The sequence below is a fragment of the Malurus melanocephalus genome, unplaced genomic scaffold (genome assembly GCF_030028575.1).
Source record: "Malurus melanocephalus ecotype Western Australia unplaced genomic scaffold, MMel_1.1 scaffold_145, whole genome shotgun sequence".
NCBI classification, from domain to species: Eukaryota; Metazoa; Chordata; class Aves; order Passeriformes; family Maluridae; genus Malurus; species Malurus melanocephalus.
The window spans coordinates 1380763-1393690 of record NW_026623377.1 but is presented as its reverse complement, the minus strand read 5'-3'; the positions used below and the strand labels follow the sequence as shown (position 1 = coordinate 1393690).

At 37.2% G+C, this 12928-nt stretch overlaps 1 protein-coding gene across 1 annotated transcript in view; it reads left to right on the top strand.

The window, feature by feature from the left end:
* POU6F2 (POU class 6 homeobox 2) overlaps positions 1-12928 on the top strand; it is a 317022-nt gene that overhangs the window by 233127 nt on the left and 70967 nt on the right. The window lies entirely within an intron of this gene.

Below are 12928 nucleotides of genomic sequence, written 5' to 3'. Positions count from 1 at the left end.
TTTTGGCCCCCCCACCTCCAAAAACTGGGCCAAGTAAAACCAACACACTTTCTGGAGTGTCAGAACCAAATCACAGCGATCAGCAGTTGGACTGGCTTGAGTCCATCCTTGAGCCGTTCACAACTCCTGCAAAACAAAGATGAAATTTATAAAAAAGATGCAGAGTAGGAGTGGGTGTGAGGAAAGTATCTATAAGGGCAGGTTAAGGCCACTGGGCTGCATGAAGTATGAGCACAGTCTGTAACATTTCCTATTCCCAAAGACATTGTCCTAGCAGACAAGAAAGACAAAGGAATTACCATTATCTCCACTTTACAGATGGAGAAATGAGTTAGTCAGAGATTAACTAGCTCATCCAAAGTCACTTAGGGAGCCTGACAGGCACAGAACTAGGACCTAGATTTTCTGAGTTCCTAAGAAAGGATCAATCTCTGAGAAATAGTGTCCTAAGCTATGTTTCTTAAGAGAAGAATCTCGTATTAAAATGTTACAAAACTAAAAATGCAATTTCTTTACCTTTCAGTTTGATTAATGGATTTTTCACAACACTACAATAAAGCAAATTTCTTTTCTAATATAGAGTATTTGAACCCTTTTTTTCCTTTTTTTGCTGGTAAGAAAGTAATGATGGGGGGAATCTCCTTTTTTTGATTAATTGCAAGTGGATGCTGTTTTGTCTTCTTTTTTGGCCAATAATTTTTAGATATCAAATGGATGCATTTTAAAGTGCTAGGATTTGGCCTGATTATGAGCCAGCTAGCAAGAGACCACCTCTTATAGATATTATATTAGTTCAAAAAATGGAGTTTCTGGACCTTAATCCACTAAGAAACCTGAAACCTGTGGGGAAAACTTCTGCCATGTTACTGAGTTGTTTTGCCGTATTTGATTGCTGGTCAGTGCATGAGCCCTGTTTTACAAGTGATGTGATTTCTATTTAAAATAAGCTGTTAACAATGTTTTATGGGCTATGATGGCTCAAATGCTAGTTTTCTAAGTTCTGGAAAGGAGTCTACATTAAAGCAGCATTCAAAAGATTGTAGGATTATTTTGTATTCTCTCTGAAAGGGAATGTGATTTGATCTGCAACAGCTGATTTATATGAATGACTTTTGTTGGTTTGCTTTTGAACATTTTATGAACTCACAGAGTTGAGTAATATTGACCCATCTTCAAAAGTTTTTGGTAAGTAGATATAGTCATTGTCATCCTATGGTTAGTAATAATTACCATAACGAGTATAAATTCTTRTAGGAGACAGATTTTTTTTTTTTTTTTTTTTTTTTTTTTTTTTTTTTTTTTTTTTTTTTTAAAGAAAAATTTTTTTTTTTTTTTTTTTTTTTTTTTTTTTTTTTTGTGTGTAAAAGTAAAGTAAAGCTTCAAAGCAAAGGCAAAGTGAGTTGGTGGCATGCACAACAGGACTTTTTGTCAGTTGCCTTGCAGTGTATTATTGCAGAGTACAAGAGCTGTAGAAAACAGGGTGTTGTGGTTTAACCTCAGCCAGCAGTAAAGCCCCATGCAGCCACTCACTCAAACTCCACAGTGGAATGGGGAAAATAAATAAAGAGTAAAGGTGAAAAAGCTTTTGAGTTGCCATAAAGACACTTCAATAGGTAAAGCAAAAGCAGTGAACACAAGCAAAGCAAAACAAAAAATTAATTCTGTGCTTCTTGTGGACATGGAGGTGCTCAGCCATCCCAGAAAAGCAGGGCTCTTTCACCTGTAACAGGTGACTTGGGAAGACAAGCGTCATTACTCTGAATATCCCCTCTTCCTCCTTCTTCCTACAGCTTTTGTCATGGAACATGACACCATAAGATACTGGGATATCCCTTTGGTCATTCCCAGTCCCAGCTGTGTCCCCCCCAACTCCTTGTGCAGCCCAGTGTCCTCCTGGTGGGGCAGTGTGAGGCACACCAAAGGCTTTGGCTCCATGCAAGCACTGCTCAGCAGTAATTAAAATATCCCTGTGTTATCAACAGTGTTTCCAGCACAAATCCAAACCACAATCCCACACTATCTACTGTGAGGAAAATTAATGCTACCCCAGAAAAAAACCCACAGAAGACAGGATCACAACCAACCAGGATACTCAGTGAAGAACACCCATCAAGGAATAATCTGTCAATTTTTAATTATTTTCTTCAGAGGTATATATACTGTTTTGTTAAAATTTTGTTAATATTGCTATCACTTTCCTTATAAATGGGTTGCTTCTGGAACAGCGCCTTTATTGTTCATGAGAAATGAGCATGTTTTTAAAGGAAAGTATAATTCAAGTAGAACAGCACATTTTCTGTACCTTGGCTGTTGGGCTTGCCCTGTGTGATACAGAACGGTGCTGATGTACTGAGGCTGGGACAGAGGTCTGTGTTGCTTACTGATGTACTCAGGATAACCAGAGTGAATTAAAACCAGGTGAAAGGGGAATAATACCATGTTAGCACAGCTAATAGTTTTTGTAGCCTGGGCAAACATTTCTGCATTACTGCTCTTTACGGTTTGCTTTCACTACAAGAAGTCAGTGTACATGCTCAGAAACTCATCACAGGTTCCCAAAGATGCGAGCTGCAAGGTCCTGAATCTGTCATTCAGCTTTAGAATGCAGAGACAGCTATGCTGCCACTTAACTTAATGATCACTTGACTTAAAGGTATCATTTGTGAGTCAGACTATACAAGCCCCAGATAGTTAAGGTCCAGAGATGGGCCTTTAATGCAGGTTTTTCACTTCTCTCTGCTCAAATCTAAATCACTAAGTAATGCTTAAACATGCCCAAAGACAGGAAAGCTGCAAAACTCCATTTGCAACGTGTCCTTATACAAGCTGCATGCATTTCTTACATGCCTTTGGTACCTGGCACCCAACCCAGCCACTGAAATGTGTATTCAGTTGCCTCCCATGGTCAGTGGAAAAGGAGTTCTTGATGGAGGACAGCTCATTAAAGGGTCTTATAAGCTCTGGATTATCCCCAAGACCATCTATTTCCCTGTACCAACTGCAGAGATGATGAAGGCGTTGTAACTTCACGGTCAGATCATAGGTGTTTGGGTGTTCCCCCAAACAGGTGGGAAGAAGACAAAAGAGTGCCTGCAGTGTGGGCTAAATGTATTACAGGCTATTTTTATAGCTTTGTGTCAAAATATGGGCTTGAGAGGAGCTTTGCTGCAAGCCTTATTCTCCTAAACTATGTAAGTTATATCAGAATAGTTGTGACACTATTTTGTAAAACTAAAAAGAACACTAGTCAAAAAGACTGCGTGTTTTGAAGATCATCACAGGTAGATTAAAGGCTAATCTTTCATGCAGTGACTTATATATGCCTATCATCTCTTCTCCTGGATCTTCTGCACAGCAGGACTGCTGTATAGACTTCATGAGATGCAGAAAAGATGACAGAAATACATAAGTGTTTTGATTTATCTATAGTCTTCTCTCTTCTATTCCTAATCTAGAATTTAGTGGGTTTATGATGTGTTGTATGTCGTATGTCTGATATAATGCAATTATTTCAATAGTCACGCTTGTGATTACACTTTTTTATGTTTCAGAACTCTTGTGTTGATATGTTAGAATTAGTTCTTTCTTTTATTACCTCAACAGTGTTTTCCTTTTGTAAATAAAGTCCTTTAATTTTGTTTATCCTTGGTGAGATTAACCTCTATACCCATTTTTTTTAATTGTGTTCTGTTTGGGCAATGAGAACATTCCAAAATGCATATATGACGTATTTCTTGGTTATGTTTTGATATAGCCTTCCACCTAAATTAGCTGGTAGTCCAGAGTAGGCTGATATTTGTTCATTTAAATTTATGGACCAATTTTGTGTTTCACGCATTTTCTCTTGCGTTTTTCTTATACACAGTAATACATATGCACACACATTCAGAGTCATGGACTTCCAGGTCTCGGAAAAGCATACTAAAAACAACCATTTCATATGATTGCTGTTCAATTTCTTTCTTATATTCTTTTTTTTTCCTTTTATGCCTGGTACCTTTTGTCATTTGACTTCATGGATGTTTTTGGGTTGTTCCATGTACCATATTCTTTTTATTACTGTATTTTTGTTCTGTAATACTGTAATTTGATTATTTGTCCACGTGTTTTTACTTTAAGTTTCCATATTTATAGTGTTAGTGTTTGACTTTTACTTTTCATACATTGGAGTAAAAAAAGACCAGGCCTCCTGCTTTATTAGGTTTTTCCTAACTTTTACCTCATTTTTGAGGTAAAGGGTAGTCTGAGAATAATTTGATTGTACACATTTTTTCCACTGCCTTTATTGCTACACATCCCGTACAGGACATTTATAAAGAATAGATAGTAAGCATTAGCCATTAATCTCAGCCATGAAAGAAGATTCTTTACTTGAGTTACCCTTGCATCATCTGTTGAGTCCCCTTGAGTAAGACACCACCTCCAGCTTTGGTTTTGACTAAGTAATATATTTTGAAGATTCAAAGGCATTCTGTACTCAGACTACGGCATAGCAGGCAGTACCATTTGGTTTCTGTTGACTCTAAAACCTCTTTCTCTGAGCAAAGAACAAGTAGTGGCAAGGAAGCAAAAGTAGATCTTGGATAGTGAGAATACCCTGAAGGGGTGCAGGATTGCAGATTGTAGTATTTGTTTAGAAGACACACAAAAAACCCTACCAAAACCCAACCCCAAACAAGAAACAAATTTGGCCAGTTAGAGCCATCCTTCCTGCCATCCCCAAGACACTCTCAGTGATTTAGGGAACTGGCTGCCATGGAGGCAGCTCCAAATGAAGGAAGAACCATCCGTGCCTCAGCAGTAACAAACAAGATGCAGGACAAGTGCCCCATAGTGCTGCCCACTGTGTCATTAACTCTTCTTTCCCACAACAGCCACTGGTACAGATGAGTCCCTGAGGCCCTACATCCCTGGCTACTCATCTCTGTACACCAGGTAGTGCCAATTATAAACCAGGGGCCTGTAGTAATCTGTAGTACAGCTCTTGTAGTTTGAAATACCGTTTTCTTCCCTGATTTTGTCACGCTTAACAGCTACAGATCAAGGCAATTTATACAAGTGAGTCATCTTTTCTGCTTAATAAGACAGACTGCTAGGTCTAGAGCTCAAGTAAGCATTATTTGAGTTACTGTCATTCATTTTAAAATAGGACTTAATAAAAACAAGGAATCATATGTGCCATTTACTCCAAGAGTATGAAAAAACAGAAAACCAGAAGAAATGTTAGGTTTGGGAATTTCCCCACAGCGGCAGTGTCAAGTTGTGTGATTGGTTTATCTTACAAAAAGTGTCTAGAACATTAAAGATAAAATTAAGGTTTTCTACATAATATATATGTTGTCAGACCACAACTTCAGAGCTAAGACAAGGCTTCTGCTTAAGCAGGGCACTCTGATAGTGTAAGCCAACAAAGCTGAACCAGTTAATTTAAGGGAGCATCAAATCCAGACTTATGTAGTATCTTCTGGATTTACCATTTCCCCTTCTAAAGTCAGTCTTCACTCTGAAATAGCTTCTTGTCATTATTTTTACCATTTGCTGCTTCTTAGCTAAAGACCTACATTTTGTGGAGAGCTTTGCTGGTGACTTAGATGTTCATTCATTTCTGTACCTCAGAGGAATTTTTGCACCTCCATGAATATTACCTGGATATATATTATGGCAGTGGCTAAAAATACTAGGTAAATACATAAATCACTAGGTGCTGTGTAGTAAACAGAAAAAATGTATTCTATATGCAGATCTACTCTGAAATAAGAACATTTGTTTTATCTTAGATCTTGTCTGAGTTTAGTGCATGCACATGTGTAATCCAGTTTTGGTGGACATTCAGATATATTATCTAATGAGAAAACAAACTAACAAAGTGAAAGAAAGAGAGTTTTATTATTTATTTTATTTTTCAGACATGGAAGAATTGGACCCCTGGTGAGGTTTCTAGATCTCTACCCAGTGACCCCAAACTTCCTTCCTCCTCAAACATAATTATTACTATTTCCATCACATATACTTTGGAAAGTTTTTCTGGTTTCCACATGAAATACTTATTTTCTAACAATGAACTTTCCTTTTAAGCAAAATAAATGAAAAGCTATTGATGTTTTTACAGATGTCAGGGAGAATTATTACCATCATAGGTGACAATAAAAGATACATTTTCACCCTTGCTGGATTGAATTTGTGAGAAATAACCTTACAATTACTATATAAAACACCCTGTTTTAACGCTGTTTTTAATGTCCACAAAATTTCTGATTTATTTTTCACATGGCATCATCAATGCACTGACTTCTGCCTTGGTCTAAACTGGTGCAATTGTACTGACCTCTGTGGGACCAGTTGCATTGATGGCTCTCAAGAGCAACATAATTTTCAGATGAATATTAGGAACAAAGTGAGATCTGATTTTGTGGACATTGATTTAAATAAGGAATGCAATTTTCTTGAAATCTAAGGAAATATATTGTGCTCTAGCCATATATTGCATAAATCAGCTTTAAATTGTCAGACTAGTGGGGAAAGGCCCTCTGTTCCCTAGTATGGGATTCACCATTGGAAATGCCAGGGAAACCTTGAGTTATAGTGAACGACCTTTGTTCCTCTCTCCCTGAAGATCTTGCTTCAGTTGTCTTAGGAACCTGCAATGCTCAGTGATCTCATAGTCTTCAGGAAAAAGAAAGAAAGAAAATTCCCCTTTTGCAGCTACAACCAAAAACCAGGTTCCTAGACCCATGCAAAAGTAACGGTTTCTGGTTTTGTTCAGACTACTGAGCTTGTTTGCCTCTCCTGGCTGGCTGATGATCGCCAGGTCTTCTGCAAGTCATGGTCCTTGTCTGTCTCTTTGAGGTGACACTGGGAGGATTGTTAGCTGCCTACCAATTGCCTTTGGTGAAAGATGACACAATTCAACACTGAATAACTGCACCCTCATTTTGTGTTCAGTTAATAAGTATTTAAAATTAGGCCATCCCTGTCCTGCTCATCTTTCTTCTCCTTTCTTCATGATTTCTAATATGTAGTGCCTTCTGTGAAATTTAAGTTTGGAAAGCAAGCAGCACATACCTCATATTTTAGAAGTAGTATTTGCTTTACTGCCTGTACAAGAATTATGAATGTGGAAGGCAAAGGGAAAGAGCTCTGCCTTAATTGCACTCAGGCTGGGTTCATCACAGTTTCTGACACGTTGGAGGTGTGTTGAAACAGCAGCATTGTCTGACTAGGTTACCTGCAAAAACATTTCTGACCTTTGACTTATCCCTTTTACTGATACAATTACTGGTAGCGCCCTCCACTACCAGTGACTGCAAAGGGGTCTGCGTACTTTCACCATTTCCAAAGGTATATTTTGGCAAATAGTTAGGTAGATATATATGTTCCTCCCAACCCAAAATGGATGAGATTAAGAAAAGGCATGTAAGAATGATTTTTTGAAGTCAAGTATTTACACTAAATTTATATAACACCCAGGGGTGAGGTGATCCATTTTACATTTTCTTTCAAGAAACCATTTTGGCCTGAACTAAATGTTTCAGGTGACCTGAAATTTCTTTATTTTCCCTTTTTGTCCACTCCAGGTCTCCCTGAACCATGTTTTGTTATTGGGGTTTTCTTGTTTGTTTTTAAGGGAGTGAAGAGGGTATTTCAGGGAATTTTTTCAGTCTGCAAACAGAAAGATCCACTCATTTCACAGCTGTAGGTGTAAATGTTCTGACTTCAATGGATAGCTTCTCTAGTTTATAGAGGCAAAATGCAAAAAAAACCCAAAAAAAACCCCAAACCACCAAACCCCAGGCCTTTGAGTAGACTGATTTAAATAAAATAGCAGTGTAATTAGCTAATTCTAGTATTTCAAGTGAAAGAATCATTCCCCCTCCCCCTTATTGCAGATTTTAAGCCCATAAGAAATTGAAAGGACTGATCCTGACAGTAGTTTTCTGTTTTAACCAATTGCAACTCTGCTGACTTCATTAAAATTAGATCAGGTTTATATTCTGGTAGAGAGAAATCAGAATCAGACCAAGAACCTGAAATGTATGCTATTTTTAGCATCAAAAGAAAATCCCTTGTTTTGTAAAGCACAAGAATTGCTACAGGGTCCATAAATATTTTGTGAATCTGGTCAACAGATAAAAGTAGAAAATACTTAGAACATGAAGAAATTCATCTCTCTGTCTATTGACAGTGCCTTATGGAAGAACAAGAGTCTAGGTACAATAAGGCAATAATGAATTTAATGAAAAAGCTACAGACATTCAGGTTGTAAGCTGAGCTGTTGTTGAAAGATAGTACATATTTCTGCCCATACAGCAGAATTCCTTGGCTGAATGTCTATGAGTAGATTTCCATTGATAATAAATATGGAGGAAATTATTTATCGTAAATGGTAATTAGATTTTCCTGAGACTATGCATTCAGCCAGTAGCAGATATTGAGCAATAACCTAGGCATTATTTTTGGCATTCTGTCTCCACACAAAAAATAAAGAAAAAAAGAGAGGGGATGATAGGAGCTAAACTTTGCCATGTCCTTTGTTTAAAATGCAGTAATATCACCATAGGTGATAAATTAATATATTGTGTGATTTTAGGTAATGACATGTATGACGTGGAGTATAAGGTCACACCCCAGCTTTATTTATGAAATAGAAAAATCACAGTCACAAGAGTACACGAACACAGCCTCTATCTAATTTACCCAGGACTGCATTAGGATTGCATGCAGGCTAACTAAGCAGTCTTTGCAGGTTTTCAGCATCAGATTTTAATGAATTTGGAACTGATCCTTGCAGAAAAAAAAATTATACAGCTTATACTTGCAGTCATCATTCATCTGAGAGTTCTTCTGTTACCTCAAGCAATATGAAGCCATGCTTTTGTTATAAGAGGATCTCAGTTTCATATACCCTCTTGCCATCAATTTATAGTGCCTAGCACAGTGACAATTGCAAAGACCTCAGAAACAATACATTCCTAGCCTATATGTTTTTAATTATATTTTCGAGTTTCATTTGCTGTTGGCAACTTGATGTTATTTTGATTTTGTTGAGGTGAAATATATGAGTTTCAAATACAGCTTTGAAATTGATTAGGAATTAATATGACAGCATTACAGTTACAGTAGATTTACTGCTTCTTTTGCAGCTCACTGTGAACTCCTATAGAAAAACCTATTGCATCCAGATTCAGAGGGACATGAGCAAAGTAGCTGATACTGGAGATAAGAGATCAGAGTAAACAAGTCAAATAGGTGAAAGGAGAAGGGGGTATCTATCACAGCAAAAAAAATTACACCCATCCCAAAAAAGAAAAACCTGTAGAGGAATCACAGGAAAGATGAGATGTGGATTGATTATGAAAACCAAACAAAAAAACCAAAAAACCCAGACAAATTAAAAAAGCTCTCAGGGCAGTCAGTGCATTCAAAATGCTCTCTGTACCTCTTAGAAGAACATTAACAAAATTAAATCTGGAGCCACCCAGCTGATGCCGAGCACAGCCCAGCCCCATGCTGCAGCCATTGGGCAGCGCTACTTCTGGGGCAGGACTTACACCTCATTTTTGCTAGCGGGTTTCTTGATGACACCAAATGAGATGGAAGGGCCTCGCAGGAGAGTGTTCTCTGTGGAGAAGTGACATGTGTGGCTGCATATGTAACATGTTATATATATGTCTGCATATTAGCCCTTCTGCCTTTCTCCTTCTGTAGGAGCTGCATTGAGGACACAATTTTCAGCATGTTAATTACACAATTGTTACCGATTGACATGCCGCTTTATCTGCAGAGCAGCACTGCTGGTGAAAAAAGACAACACTGTGTGCTTGTGTATATAAGCAGTGGCTTTAAATTGAAGTAGTCAGTCTTGTGCTATCTGGTGCCCCCAAAGTGAGCCATCCTAAGATGAATGTGGCAGTGAGTTGCTGCTGTCTGAAATGCAATATGCTCACATCGTGCTCAGGCAAGGCAGCTCAGAGGTGTTCACTGCTCTGTGTTTAGAGAAGGAGTAGCAATAGGAACCTTCCCACTGACAGAAAAGAGCTGAACGAAGTCACACTTCTAGTCCACCACTGGGCATTCAGAAACGGTACTGAAGTTAAAAAAGAGTTCCCAAAGAAAATATTAAAAGCATCCTGCTAAGGGATCCCAAACATCCTTTTTTGCATGCTTTCTTCACTCACATTTCATATTTATTTTATTGGAAATGTTGTATGACACCAAGGTTTTCCAGCCGAATGTTTTTTCATACTTCTCAAATCTCACTTTATATACTGAGATTTCTGCAAAACTCAAATGTCTAATTAAAAATCAGTGTCTCAACTGATTTGGCATCTCATATATTCTCCACAAAACCTGGAAAACAGAACTTCTCAGACACATTATATCAATTATGGTATTTATGTCATTTTGACTTTGGGATGAACTCATGTAAACATAGAGAAATTAAATCCTTCCACCTTCCTAGATACTGGTATTAAGAACCAGATTCAGCTTTTGGACTCTCCCGTATCTTTGACAGCAATCTTTCCACTGCACTCTGGAGCCATTTGTATTGTTCTTCAACCTTGTATCATATATCAATGCATGTAGTAAAGTGCAGCTGGGAGCTGAAGTTAATGAAGATCTGATCTTATCCACATTCAAATCAATGGAAATTCAAGGTAAGCACTTAGCTTATAAGAAAACAAATCTATTTGGTGATGCTGTTACATAACAAATAAACCAAAGCATCCAGATGTATTTCCAGCTTCAAAAATTAGGATCTTTCAGCACAGCAGACATAGAATTTTCAAAGAAGCTTTATATATATTCTCAGTTAACAATGTGTCTCTAAGCATTAGGTAAGATTTAATCTTCAAAGGGCAAAGGAGAAGGTCTGTACATAAAGGTTTGATTTTTAATATGTATATTTGAATAAATAGTTCCAGGCATATATACTAAGGTTGCATATTGTACTGTAGAACAAGACTTTCAGAAGTATTTTCTCAAATACTTAACATGAAGCATCATATTAACATGGTGTGATCTCACATTGCATTCTTAATATTTATAGATGCAAATGGTCATATTTACATGTGCACATGCCATTCACAAATTCAAATTAAAGGCAAATAAATGTTTTAGATTGAGGAGATTAATTTGGTGAGTCTCACAGATGAAACACTTTTTACAGAGGCTGGATCACTGAGACCCAGGTGCTGGGCTGTTATCCGAGAAGACAGATGGCAATTTCCTTTTGATAAGAGTTCAGGTTTTTAGCAACAACAGAGCCCTGAAGTAACCACTTTTCTTGTAGGGAAAGCATCTTTCAGAAGCCAGATAAATCATACCAAAATAGACAAACATGGGAACCAAGAAACTAATCAATGTGAAATGAACTGTGTTGCAGCCCCTGTCAAAAAGTTTAGAAGGTGCTTTTTTTTTCTTTCATTCTTGCAACATGTGGGAACTACGTCAGAAAATTAGAGAATATAGATAACTCATTCCTTTTTTATGAGTACCAATACAATTTGTGATAATTAGAGATGACAAATTTAATTCAGATATTGTTTGTTTACAGTGCATATGCATCATGTGTGAAATAAACAGTTTTAGCTATTTTAAAGACTATGTAAACATAAAAATGACTCAGAAAAAGCAGACAAAACCAAATAAATCAGACAAAATCAAGATGCCTCTGTTTAACTGAAATCTTGTTCAGTGTGTACCAGATCTGGAACATCTCAAATAGATCTGGAACATTTCAAACTTGTAAGTTATAAATGTGGACAGTCAGGAACCTACAACACAAGACTGTGGGGGCAGTCTGTAAGTACTGTCCTGCTGCTAAAGGGATCAGTCAGCTGCATTTTGTAGTTATTTAAACATATTAAATATATTTAAATTCATTCAGTCTTTGTTTTTGTAAACATATAAGACTTAGCCTCAGACATGCTGACACCTTCAATTTAGTGTATCTTGTAGGATTAGACCCAATGAGGATCCCTTTCTTCTTGTTTCCTCTCTTTTCTATCTGTCAGTAACAGAGCAGAAAGGAAAGTGGCTCGGGTGATGTCTGCTCACTCCTAGCCTGTGTCCTGATGGGTTCTTCATTATTCATGGCTCCAGTACTTTCGTCTGAGAGACCCAGGAATGATGTCCGCTCTTTATTTGCTTTGCCATGGCTCTATTAAAAATATACCCTTTTTATTTTGCAAAACATTATTGTAGTTTTTCAGACTGGTTCAAATTTGACCAGCAGTACCTTGTTTACAAAGATATTGTGAGAAATTTTGTGCATCCTCCTCTACCCATGTCATATTAAGGCTTGCATGAGCCCTGCATACTTCCAATCACCTCAGGTCACATCGCTTTGCATTGAATCAAGTCATGTTGCATCAGAGATACCACTATCAGTACTTATTTCTGATAGAAAATTCAGCATAGATTTAGACAGCAAATAGCTCAAGCACAATAAATGTATATAATGAGCAGAATAAGTATCTGTGAGAACCAGATATTTTAAGTGTCTCTGTCAAGTCAGTGCTTTCAGATATTTCAAAACCCTTGTCTCCACACTGTATGCTGCACACAGATTTCTGATATATATGCATACACTGAAATGTCTGTTTAAGCAGCCTATTTGGAACTCTTACCATCTACAACCATCTGCAAATACAGACCTGAGCAGTTTTAAAATAAGCCGACATTGTTGGATGGGGATGGATATTATAACTCCATTGTACAATTTGTAGGTTGATCATATCACAGCAGTGTGAAAAAACAAAATGTTGACATATCTAATTTTTTCATAATTTGGGTATTGCCTGCTGGGCACATTTTCAAAGAGTTATGCATGATTAGACACTATGACAGCCATTTTATTAGACATTTTACCCTGATGTTTATTTATAAAAGTTAAATGTTGTAATTATCCCATTATGTAAAAAAAAAA